Source organism: Coffea arabica, chromosome 7c (assembly GCF_036785885.1).
Source record: "Coffea arabica cultivar ET-39 chromosome 7c, Coffea Arabica ET-39 HiFi, whole genome shotgun sequence".
Classification (NCBI taxonomy): Eukaryota; Viridiplantae; Streptophyta; class Magnoliopsida; order Gentianales; family Rubiaceae; genus Coffea; species Coffea arabica.
In genome coordinates, this window is record NC_092322.1 from 32,290,417 (window position 1) to 32,303,119 (window position 12,703).

Below are 12,703 nucleotides of genomic sequence, written 5' to 3' on the forward strand. Positions count from 1 at the left end.
AACTGTTGAATGTCAACTGACAGTACTTTATTATCACAGGACTTTCGATTTCATGACTTCCGTGGGATAAATTATAAGGGATTGTCTTTTGAATAAGACCCAAAGAATGAGAAACATTAAACAATTAATTAAAAATAAAAAAAAATATTATGCAATAATGCTAATGTAAAATAAGTAATGATACAGAATAAATAAATTGCAAATAGAATAGTAAAACAAAATTGTTGAATTTTTGAATACAGACCCAAGGATCAAAATTTGGATTCGTATTTAGAGGATGGCCTTTGATGAGGAAAAATGTTCCATCTGACCCTTTCGTAGTCATCCATTTTGGAATTCATTGTCGGCAAAAGAACAACAGTATAAACGAGACCCAAATCAACATAGTCACCAGCTTTCAGACCTCAACATCTTCTTCTCTGCCGCTGATTCTCTTGTACTCCAAAACCCTACCTCAGCGCCCTTTCGGGTTTTCACTAAGGTTACCCCCACCCTTTTCATTTTCAATTTTTTTTCTTTTTTTCTTTTTTTTTTGTTTTTGTTTTGTTTTGTTTTTTTTTTTTTTTTTTTTTTTAGAGAAGGTGCCCTTTCAGGTTTTCACCCAGAGACATAGACAAGACAAGTTTAATCCCAACTGTATCATTGCAGTCATACTCTGATAATGAGTAGCATCAGTGAGACAATCTTCTCTGACATGTTTCAGAAAAGTTTGTATTTACATCATTTGCTAGTTGAAAAATTTTTTTTTTTTTTCAAAGTACTGCAAAAGACGAAATTCGGCAATTTTGGTTCTTGTGATTAGGATCGGATAGAGTAGCAAAGGAAAGGTTAAGGCTTGAAAGGCTTGACAGCGGATCATATGATGGGTTTGCAATCATTTGAGATAGTATTCTTTCAAAACTTACCCCGATCTAGGGTGAGAAAGAGATAAAATTTGTCCCAGTTTAATTCTGACAGAATCTCTATTTTCTCTCTCTTTTTTTTATTTTTTATTTATTTTTTTTCTCTCTTTTTTTAAGAAACGAATTGCCCCAGTATGGGGTTAGTGATCTTAAGGGACAACCAAGCGAAAAGGAAAATGGTTATGAAAAGTCAAAAGGAAAGAAGAAAAATTAGGGGTAGAATATCGAAATGGAAAAATGAGAGGAAGTATGCCTGAAATCCGTCTCTTGCAGTGTTTTTTTTTTTTTTTTTTTTTCTTCAAATGAAAAACTTTTTGCACATGTCTGCATTGATTGGTTGGGGAAAAACTTGACCGTCCATTTCCATAAGAATAAGCGCTCCTCCGGATAGCACTTTTTTAATAATGAATGGTCCTTGCCAATTGGGAGCAAACTTCCCTTTAGCCTCATCTTGCATTGGAAGAATCCGTTTCAAAACCTTATCTCCAACTTCAAATAAGCGGGGCTTGACTTTTTTGTTGTAAGCCCGAGCCATTCGTCGCTGATAACATTGTCCATGACACACGGCATTCAACCTCTTTTCATCAATCAGAGACAACTGCTCCTGACGTTCTCTGACCCATTCAGCTTCTTTTATCTGAGCTTCCATCAGAATGCGCAAGGAAGGAATTTCAACTTCTGCAGGCAGGACTGCTTCCATTCCATACATAAGAGAGTAAGGAGTTGCACCAGTAGAAGTTCTGATGGTAGTTCTGTATGCCATTAGTGCATAAGGCAGCTTCTCATGCCAATCCCGGTGTGCTTCAGTCATCTTACGGATAATCTTTTTCAAATTTTTATTTGCGGCTTCAACGGCTCCATTCATCTGAGGCCTATAAATAGCAGAATTTCGATGTCTGATCTTGAACTGTTCACATAATCCATCCACCATATCATTGTTGAGGTTTTTGGCATTATCAGTGATCAGCGTCTCTGGTACCCCAAAACGACAGATGATATTATTTCTCAAGAAATCCGACACCACTTTCTTAGTCACGTGCTTATAGGACGCGGCCTCAACCCACTTGGTGAAATATTCAATTGCCACTAAAATGAATCGATGCCCATTTGAAGCAGGAGGATCAATAGTTCCGATTACATCCATTCCCCAGATCGAACATGGCCATGCAGCAGTCATACTATGCAATTCTGTAGGAGGAGCACGTATAACATCACCATGCATTTGACACTTAACACACTTTCTAACAAAATCTACACAGTCATGCTCCATGGTAAGCCAAAAATATCCTGTTCTCATGATCTTCTTAGCCAGTAGATGCCCATTCATGTGTGGCCCACAAACCCCACTATGCACTTCTTTCATCATATAATCGGCTTCCTCTTCATTGATGCATCTCAAAAGGCCCAAATCAGATGTTTTCTTATACAGCACTTCTCCATTCAAGAAAAATCTTGCTGACATCCTGCGTAAGAAACTTTTTGCAACAGAATCAGTATCAGGAGGGTAAGATCCCGTTTTCATGAATTCCTTAATATCCTTGTACCAGGAGCGACTATCAGTGACCCTTTCTGTAACCAGACAATGCGCTGGCCTATTCTGAAGTTGGATCTGTATAGGTTCAATCACCAGCTCATCTGGATGTTGGATCATCGAAGACAGAGTAGCTAAAGCATCAGCAAAGGCGTTACGAGTGCGGGGAATATGTCTGAGTTCCAAATTCCTGAATTTGCTGGCCAAACTAAGCAAGTTACAATGATACAACATAATTTTTGAATCCCGAGTTACCCACTGTTTAAGCGTCTGGTGCACAAGTAAATCAGAATCACTGAATGCTATCAGATCCTTGATCTCCATGTCCAATGCCATTTTCAATCCAAAAATACAAGCTTCATACTCAGCCATGTTGTTAGTACACGGAAACTGTAATTTGGCAGTAGCAGGATAATGTTTCCCTTCAGGCGACACTAAAACTGCTCCAATTCCAGCTCCAAAAGAGTTTGACGCACCGTCGAAAAATAACCTCCATCCAAGATGCTGCTCACTCATGTTCTCAACTGCTCCAACGAACAGAATTTCTTCATCAGGAAAGTAGGTATGCAATGGCTGGTAATCATCATCTCTTGGATTTTCCGCCAAATGATCTGCTATAACTTGACCCTTGACTGCCTTTTACGTTGTGAAGACAATATCGAATTCGGAAAGGATCATTTGCCACTTAGCCATACGTCCCGTGGGCATCGACTTTTCCAACAGGTATTTCAGAGGATCGGAACGGGAAATCAGGTAAGTGGTATAACCGAGCAAATAATGTCTCAGCTTCTGAGCTGCCCATGCTAAAGCACAACAACTTCTCTCAAGGAAAGAATAGTTAGCCTCATATGCTGTAAATTTCTTGCTCAGATAGTAGATGGCTTGCTCCTTTCTCCCAGATTCATCATGTTGTCCCAGAACGCATCCAACAGCCTCATCAAGAATAGACAAATACATAATCAGAGGTCTCCCTGGCTGAGGTGGCACTAAGACCGGAGGATTTAACAAGTAATTTTTGATCTTATCAAAAGCTTGCTGACAATCTTCATTCCAATCCATCGGCGCATTCTTTTTCAACAGTTTGAACAGAGGCTCACAGGTAGAGGTTAACTGTGCAATGAATCGGCCAATGAAATTGATCTTTCCAAGAAAACTCTTCACATCTTTTTGACTTTTTGGAATGGGCATATCTCGAATTGCTTCTATTTTCGCAGGGTCTATCTCTATACCCTTTTTGCTGACAATAAAACCCAATAACTTACCCGCCGGAGCTCCAAAAGCACATTTTGCAGGGTTCAACTTCAAATTATACTTCCTCAATCTTTCAAACAGCTTCTTTAAATCAACCAAATGGTCCTCAACCTTCTTGGATTTAATTATGATATCATCCACATAAACCTCCATCTCTTTGTGGATCATGTCATGGAACATGGTAGTCATTGTCCTCTGATAAGTGGCTCCAGCATTCTTCAACCCGAAAGGCATCACTCGATAACAAAAGGTTCCCCATGGGGTGATAAAAGAGGTTTTTTCTCTGTCCTCTTCTGCCATTAAGATTTGATGATACCCAGCAAAACAATCACCAAAAGATTCAATTTCGTGTCCAGCAGTGTTGTCCAAAAGAATATGAATATTTGGCAAAGGAAAATCATCTTTCGGACTGGCCTTATTCAGATCTCTGTAATCAACGCATACTCGCACCTCCCCAGATTTCTTAGGCACTGGCACAGGATTCGATAGCCAGATGGGATAATGAGACACCATGATTATCTTAGCATTGAGCTGTTTCACGATTTGCTCCTTTATTTTGAGACTCATTTATGGTTTGAATTTACGTGGCTTCTGCTTTACAGGTAAAAAATTTGGATCGGTTGGCAACCTGTGAACCACTATGTCTGTAGAGATTCCTGGCATATCATCGTATGACCATGCGAACACATCTTGAAAAAGCATTAAGAATTCAATCATTTCCTCCTTTTGTTTCCTATTCAAATGAATGCTGACTTTAACTTCTTTAACCTCCGTCTTCGTGCCAATATTGATGATTTCTGTTTCTTCTAAGTTGGGTTTGGGTTTCTCTTCATACTGTTTTAAATCCCTTGAAATAGACTCAAATTCTTCCTCAATATCGCTCTCGCTTTGAATTTCAGATTGCATGATTTCAAGTTCATGAGAGATATCGAGGTTGCAGCCATCGAATTCCAAAATGGTGACATCCAAAGGGTCAAAAGATTTTATTTGTGGCCATCTGAAAATAGAATAGAACATAAGTAATAAACAAATAGCAAATACTGGAGAAGCCTTTCATTTCATTAAATTCAAAAAGCATCGTGACTTCACAAAAAGATAAATATACAGACATGATTGCTATTTAAAGACATATTTAACCCAAACCTTTATTTTCGTTTCAGCAATTTTCTTGAACAAAGCAAGTTATATTAACTGAAACAAGAATAAAGGTTTAAAAGATGAAAGCAATTTCTTTTAACAAAAGATCCAGACTACTGTCCTATCTGGATGTGATCTAGACAAAAGACAATCCCCTTAAATTTACCGAAATTCCCTTCGAGAGGGAAGATAATCAGCAGTCCAATTCTGAATAGCTCCTTTGGTAATTGGCAAAAATTCTGCATTCTCCGATGGCTCCTCCTCACAAGTAGCCCCGACAAATAGCTGAGACAGGTCCACTTCAATCTCCTCCACAGGATTCTTCGTTTCAGGCATAATCACCTCCGATGGACGAGGAAAAATGTGATATAGCGGAGGGATATATAAGGCAGTTTGCTTGCCCTTCTTTTCGGCTTGTTTCCGAGCTTGCATTTCCTTTCTATCCTTAGCAGTTGGATGAAATCCCAGTCCAAATGTATCCTTCTGCGTCGGGATCTCTATTGGCTCCAAAATTCCTTGCAATTCCCTCCCAAGACCTTTTCCTATTTCGTATCCGCCTCGGATCATCTCCCTAGCCATCATAATACTGGCCTCTGGCAAATCTGATTGAGTGAACGACTTATCCCTAGATGCCCATCCTACAGAGACTATGTCAGCAACATGATGAGATGAAATTGGAGTCCCTTTTCTGTCTTCACCTTTGAATTTTGCATCAATGATCATGGTACAGTCATCCTCAGCAAATACAGTAATGAGTTGATCATTCGTAATAAACCTCAACATTTGATGCAGAGAAGATGGCACTGAATTGGAAGCATGTATCCAAGGTCTTCCAAGTAAAATGTTGTAAACACTGGAGAAATCCATGACTTGGCAAGTAACTTGGAATTGAGCAGGGCCTATCTCCAATACGAGATCTGCTTCACCCATAGATTCCCTCCTTGAACCATCAAATCCTCGAACCACAGTTGCAGATGGACGGAGTTTAATATCAAGAAATCCAAGCTTGGTGAGAGTGTTCCATGGACAGATATTCAACGCTGACCCATTATCCACTAAAACCCTCGGCAACAGCTTTCCATTGCAACGGACCGATATATACAAAGCTCTGTTATGCCCGATCCCTTCTGCAGTCAGATCATCATCGGAGAAGGTAATATGATTAGCGGCAAGTACATTCCCCACAATGTTAGAAAATTTATCCACCGGAATATCTTTAAGGACTTGAGCTTCGTTCAGAATTTTGAGCAATGCTTCTCTGTGCAGCTCGGAAGTCAAGAGAAGATTCAAAAAAGAAATCTGAGCAGGCATCCTATCCAACTGCTCCACTATTTTGTACTCGCTTCTTTTCAGCATTTTCAGAAAATCTACAGCTTCATTTTCAGACACACGAGGCTTGGGTGTTGGAGATTTAACTTTGGCCCTGGATTGAACATCAATATCGGAGTTTCCCACAATTTTTCCAGATCTAGTAATAGTAGATATATCTTCCTTCAAACAATCTTTACCCCCAATTAACAGACTGGGCTCCTCGTAGTTCCATGGTACCTCTTGCAAGTTATTGACAGGCATTTGCTCTGGAAATTCGAGAATGGCAGGCTCTGATATATCCCATTCAAAAGAAGGAAGATCCAAAATAAAAGGAACCTCAGAATTGTCAACCTCGGAAGGCCCTCCTTCTACCATAAACGGCTCATCTTTCTCAAACACAAAAGATTTTAATTTTTTCTCAGCACTATCCTTAGTTATGGACTCTTTAACAAACAGTAGTTTCCTCATCTCCGCATGGTCAGTCTCCATCACGCCAACTACTTCAGTTTCATCTACAATGTACTGACTGGGGTCGACAAAATCTTCATCAGCAATGATAACCCCCACAGTGCTCCCATGCTCAGGAAGAGGATTCTTACTAACATTTGGTCCCTGCTCTCCCTTTCTTCTGAGAAGGATGTCTCCAGAGTCAATCATGTCCTGAATTTTATGTTTTAAAGCCCAACAATTGCCAGTGGTATGACCTGGACTTCCAGAATGATAAGCACAGATTACATGCGGATCATAACCGGCAGGAGGACCTCTAGGATAGATTTTGGGAGGAACAGTGCCAATTTTTCCAGCTGCTTTTAATTGCTCATACAACTGATCAATAGGTCGGCCCAAGTTGGTGAAGGTTCGAAATTGCCTCTGAGTTTGAATTCCACTGGTTTGCAAAGGATTTTGAGAAGGGTTATTGTTTTGCAGGGTTGGTCTGGAATGGTAAATGGGACGAGAGTGATTTTGAAAAACAGGTTGTGGAGTTGGAGGTAAGGGCGAGGTATTCAAATGATTTGGTCGAGAATGATGGAATTGGGTAGTGGTGTGGTAGACTGGTTGAGGATTGGTGTAATACGGGTAAGGAAAATAATAGGTGGGATGGTTTTTGGGTCTGAAAGACGGGCCCTGATCCCATATAAAAGCAGTTTCTCCTTCTTTCTTCTTGAATGGGGGTTTTTTCCCATTGTTGCTTTGATTTTGTAGAGCATCTAATTGCAACTTTAATGCAGACACATTAACAATCTTTCCTGCTTTGACAAATTCATCATACTCCTCCAATTTGTTAATGATAGCAGCAAATGGACTTCCAGTCATGCGAAAGATCTCTTCAAAATAGGGTGGATCGTGAGCCTTGATGAAAGTACGAACAATCTCCTCCTCAGTCATAGGAGGCTCCACTTTGGCAGCTAACTTTCTCCACCGTTTTGCGTAGGTCTTGTGATCTTCCGACGGCTTTCTTTTCGTACCCTCCAGTGTGGTTCGTGTTGGTGCCAACTCACAGTTAAATTCATACTGCTTCACAAAAGCAGTTGATAGATCCAACCAGGTTTTGACCTCTTCAGACTTCAAATTTGAATACCAATCTAGAGCATCTCCCTCCAAACTTTCCGGAAATAGACGCATAGGCAAACTCTCATCATCCACAGGTTTACCTAACTTGTTGGCAAACATTTTGAGGTGCGTCTTAGGATTTCCAGTTCCATCATACTTGCTGAATTTAGGGGTTTTGAATCCCAACGGTAGCTGAATATCTGGGAAAAGACATAATTCATCATAGTCCAAACCACCATGCCTGCTCAACCCTTGATTCTTTCTCATAAAATCATCGAATCGGTCCAACCTTCTTAACAAATCTTTATCAATGGGTGTAGGTTGTTCTTCCATCGCCGCCTTCCCTTGAGATCCAGTATCCAGTACAAAAGGCTCTGCAGTATGGTGGTGGGGTCCCTGAGGGTTGGGGGGAATGTTCAGATTGGTTTGTGGATGGGTTTGAGGGATTTGACTACTGGTTGGGTTCACCAATACATAATTCGGATGCATATAGGAAAAGTCTGAATTTAGTCGGGTGAAGGTATTTTCAAGTGGGTTAGCGCAAGGAGGAAAGAAAGGTGTTTGGGTATTGGATGTGTGGGGTGGTTGATAGTCTTGTGCAGGTGGGTGATTATCAATAGGTTCTTGGTCGTTTGGGACCCCACCACTATTGTTGCTAGCGACCAGCTGATCAATTACACGCCTTTGTGCGGCCATTTCAGCACTTAACTCATTGAACTTGCCAAGTACCTCATTTAACTGAGCTCCCAATGCTGTGAAGTCTGGTGATGTAACCATAGCAGATCTTTCCGAAGCTTCAGGCGCTGAACTCATGTTTACAGACTGTCTCAAGGCTCTACTTCGGGATCTGGTGATGATGGGGCTTCTTTGGATAGCAATTGTGAAAAATACCTGATAGGGGGGAAAAGAAACTCATTTAGGGTTGGATTTTCTGTCAAATTGCTGTAATTTATTCAAGAAAAAAGAAAAAAAGAAAGGAAAAAAAACATGAGTTAGTAGATATTTAAATAATTCGGATGCATGTCCTATGGGGAGCCCTTTTTGTGCCAAGGGTCGGCCTAACATGATGCAATACCTTCGGGGTAAAATTCCAATTTCAAACCTGTAAGTGAATGTAGAAATTCAAGTAGAAATTCTCATTAACCACTGACAAGTTCAGTCATTTTGTACAGCTTCATTGATGGTTCGACTGACCATTTTTACAAAATCCTCATGCCTTGCTAAACTAGTACGTTGAGACTCCCTAGAACTTCCTATACTAAGCTTCCGAATTCCTTCTCGAATTTTGTCAAATGCATCCAGGGCTCTCTCCAACTTTTCAGTTTTTCTTGTCTCCCACTTTAATTGTGCTCGGGCGTCTTCCAGGGCATGGTCGGCCACTATAAGTTGTAATTGATAATCCTCGAGCTCTTTCTTTAGCTTGTCTATCTGTTCTTCAGGGCTAGCGGAAGCAGACTGTGCTTTCTCTCTTGCTTGTTCGACTGTCAGTTTGATCCACTCATTATATTCTGAAATGATCTTAGGTTCCAATTTGTTGACTTGATCCAAGTGCAAGTTCTCTAAACTAAGAAGATTTCCCCAAGCTTCCAATACCATGCTCCGACTTTCAGCAACTGTGTTGAGTCTGATATTTTCAATCTCTTGTATCATCGGAATTCTTTGCGGATACCCGAATTGCCTCATGACTCGTTGCGGAACATATGCGACCAATCCATTGGTGCCTGCTAGGGGGATAAAACTGTGTTGGGTAGTCGTGAAAGCCGGATCCCTAACTTTCGTCCAATCCAAAACCCATTGTATTTTCTCAGGTGCCAGGTTATCGAACTCTTGAATAAACTGAGTCGGAGATGCAATTCGATAATACTTTTTGACCCTTTCTCGGTGTGATTCGATCCAATTCTCTGCGGGGAGACAAGATCCCAAAGGATTGAGCGTTCTCTTCGCTAGATGCTCCATTGCCCACATTTGGAGTATCAAATTTGACCCATAAAAGAAACCTCTCTTCTTTTGACATTCAGTAGCGGCCGTGAAGATGTCGGCAATGATTACAGGCACCAAGGTAGGGGTCATTCCATTAATCCCTGAAAATAGGCTCTGAACCATGTTGATAGTGAAAAATGTGATCTTTCCATGCTTTTGCGGGAACAACAACAAATTGATCAAAGCTAATCCAAACGCTTGCACTCGCTTCTCTACCCATTGCTCCTTACTTATAAAAAAATCGGTTCGGTACTGTTCATAGGACCCTCTTTCTCCAAATCGTTCATACAGAAACTCTAACGGGCATGATCTCGCATCCGGATGTTGGTTCATACTAGCCTGCCTTAATCCCAAAAACCTATAAAACTGTTCCCTTGTTCCATTAGTTGGATATATCATAGGATAACCTTTTCCAGGTATCTGCAATAATCCTTCTATTTCTTCTAAAGTTGGTGTTAGTTCACATTCACCGAATCGAAAAACAGAACCTTCTGGATCCCAGTACCCAAGTAGAGCTTGAATGATTGCAACATTTGGGGTTATGCTTAGAAGACTCGGTAAATATCCCACATATTTGAACAGTCTTTTCACCTCATGTGTCATATCATTTTTCCAGTCCGTTAGTTCCCGAGGTATCTGGTTCAGCATTCTGCACGGAGCCATCTGAGGAGGAATTTCACTCTTAGTACCTTACCTCGGGATTTTACCCCTTAGGCCATACAAAATCATAAACATGCAAGTCTCATTGGATTACATATCCGAGACAAAATGTGACTTATTCCTACCGTGGGATTCCCTATGCGGCATTCCCTCTATGGTTAATGCATGATGACAATTTATTAAAGCATATTAAATATACAATGAAATAATTGAAATGTGACCTAAAAGTACCCCCTTTAAATGCCGGGGTAAGCCTAAAATGATGTGCAATACATATGCATATGCAATTGACTGAAATTTAAACATGCTTGATATAAGAGGCGGTCTCATCTTAAACGAGTACCATGTTAGGACTCTTATTTCTAAAGTTTGTGTATGCAGAAAAAGGGAAAACAAGAAGATGTTAGTTCAACAAGTAACATATAACACATTGTGACAATAAATGATACAAGAATGAAGAGTAAATAAAGCACAGAAAGAGGGGTGAAATCCCTCCCCTCGTGCTTAGTGTTCCTAATTGGATAGGTTGACTCTATCATAGGTAATTTCTAATATGGATGCATGAGGTTTGGCTTACTAATGCATCTAGACTCGATAAGGTTTCAGGCTCCCAAGCCTTCAGACCAAAAAGTTAAGGGTCATCAATCCCAAAACCTTCGGTCGGTGGCTTGAGTGATCCCTTAGGCATCGTTATGGGCACAGAGCACACCATCCGCCTACCTAAGGAAATCGATCCTAATCCTACAAGGAGATGTGGGATGGCGCCCACGAGAAAAATAAAAATAGGGTAAAAATAATGCATGCACGTATGAAGTGCTTCCTTTTGAGGGGAGAGATTATAATTAAAACACGTGTGGAGGCTCTACGGTGATATTTTCCCCCACCCAAATGCAAAGCGCGATACGAGAAAAAATAAATAAATGAATAAATAAGCCATTCATCACATACACGTAAGACGAGGAACGATTACGAGTGTGAAATGCAAAACATCCTAAAAAAGAAACATGCAACCTAAAACATCCAAATATGATAAATATAAGGGTTAAAAAGAGAAAAAACGACTAAACCAAGTGCTTGGACTCTCTAGCGTCCCCAGTGGAGTCGCCAAGTTGTCGCGCCCCATTTTTCGCGATGGAAAAGAAAGTAAATAAGAAGGTGTTTATAAAAAGATGTGATTTATTAATAATAGATAAAAAAAAAGGACCTAGAATGGGACTTAAAAAGAATGCGACAATTTGGGTCCAAAATTTAGTCTAAAAGGGTTTTTAAGAAAAAATAGGAGTCGCCACTTGGTATGGGATTTTGGTGTACCAAGTCACCCAAAAAATATTTTTTACAAAAATAAAATAAAACCCTTTTCGACAACTCCAGGTCTTTGAAAACAGAGAAAATGAGTTCGGGAGTCACGGTTGAAGAAAGGGAAGGCAAAGGTTCAATTAATTCAAACCTAAGGCACCCTTTCAACCTAGTCTAAGCTAGTTGCGAGGTTTTAGCCAAAATTTTCCTAATCTAACCCTTGATTTTATCATATTTGGATGTTTCTTACATAGATGCAAACCTAAATTTATAAAATATCGAAAAGATCAAAATGTTCATTCAAGGGTTTAATTGAACCAATCACATTAATTGCGAAGGCCAAAATAATTCCTTGAAGGTGTCACGAGTATGCAAATGATGAAATTAAAAGAAAAGAAAAGAAAATTAAATTATATACATAAGGTATAAGTGAGCAAAGAAAAATGAATGCAAGCATAACGGGTATGGGGGACAAAAATTCGTGACATGATTTTCTTATGTAGGGATTAATGGAGTATTTAAACTAAAAAGTTATAATCACCCCATTTCCCATATTTAAAGAATAATTCTCCTAATATGAACAGGCAAATGAACTAATTTAAATGAAATGCAATTCTAAATGACATGATTAACACATATAGAGGATATGGGGTAATGTAATAGGGAATATTATACAATATGAGAAAAATCCTAAAGATAAAAAAATATGCATGAAAATGTAATGAATATCACACAAAATGAATCTAGCGCAAGTCGGCCTAGAGGGTCTAGCATTGGACTAACCCATTTCTAAAAATCCTTACTAGCATTGGACTAGCAAGTAAATAGAGGAAAAAGTCACAACTAGCGTTGGACTAGTGTGATGACGTCATGCATTAACAATTCATAGTGAAACAAATAAAACATAAATTAAAACAAATAAACACATAAGAGCACGTAACACATAACACGTAGACATAATATCTAGATGCCAGAATCCTAAGAAAAGCGGATAAAACACATAACACATAAGCCACATAAACACGCAACCTATCTATTACATCGGGGAGTGCCTAACTACAAACTAGAAGGAAAAAATATAATA

The 12,703-nt window shown here is 39.6% G+C and overlaps 1 pseudogene; it reads right to left on the bottom strand.

Moving 5' to 3' along the window:
* Positions 1 to 1,200: 1,200 nt before the first annotated feature.
* Positions 1,201 to 8,496, bottom strand: LOC140010655 (uncharacterized; annotated as a pseudogene).
* Between the last annotated feature and the right edge of the window lie 4,207 nt (positions 8,497 to 12,703).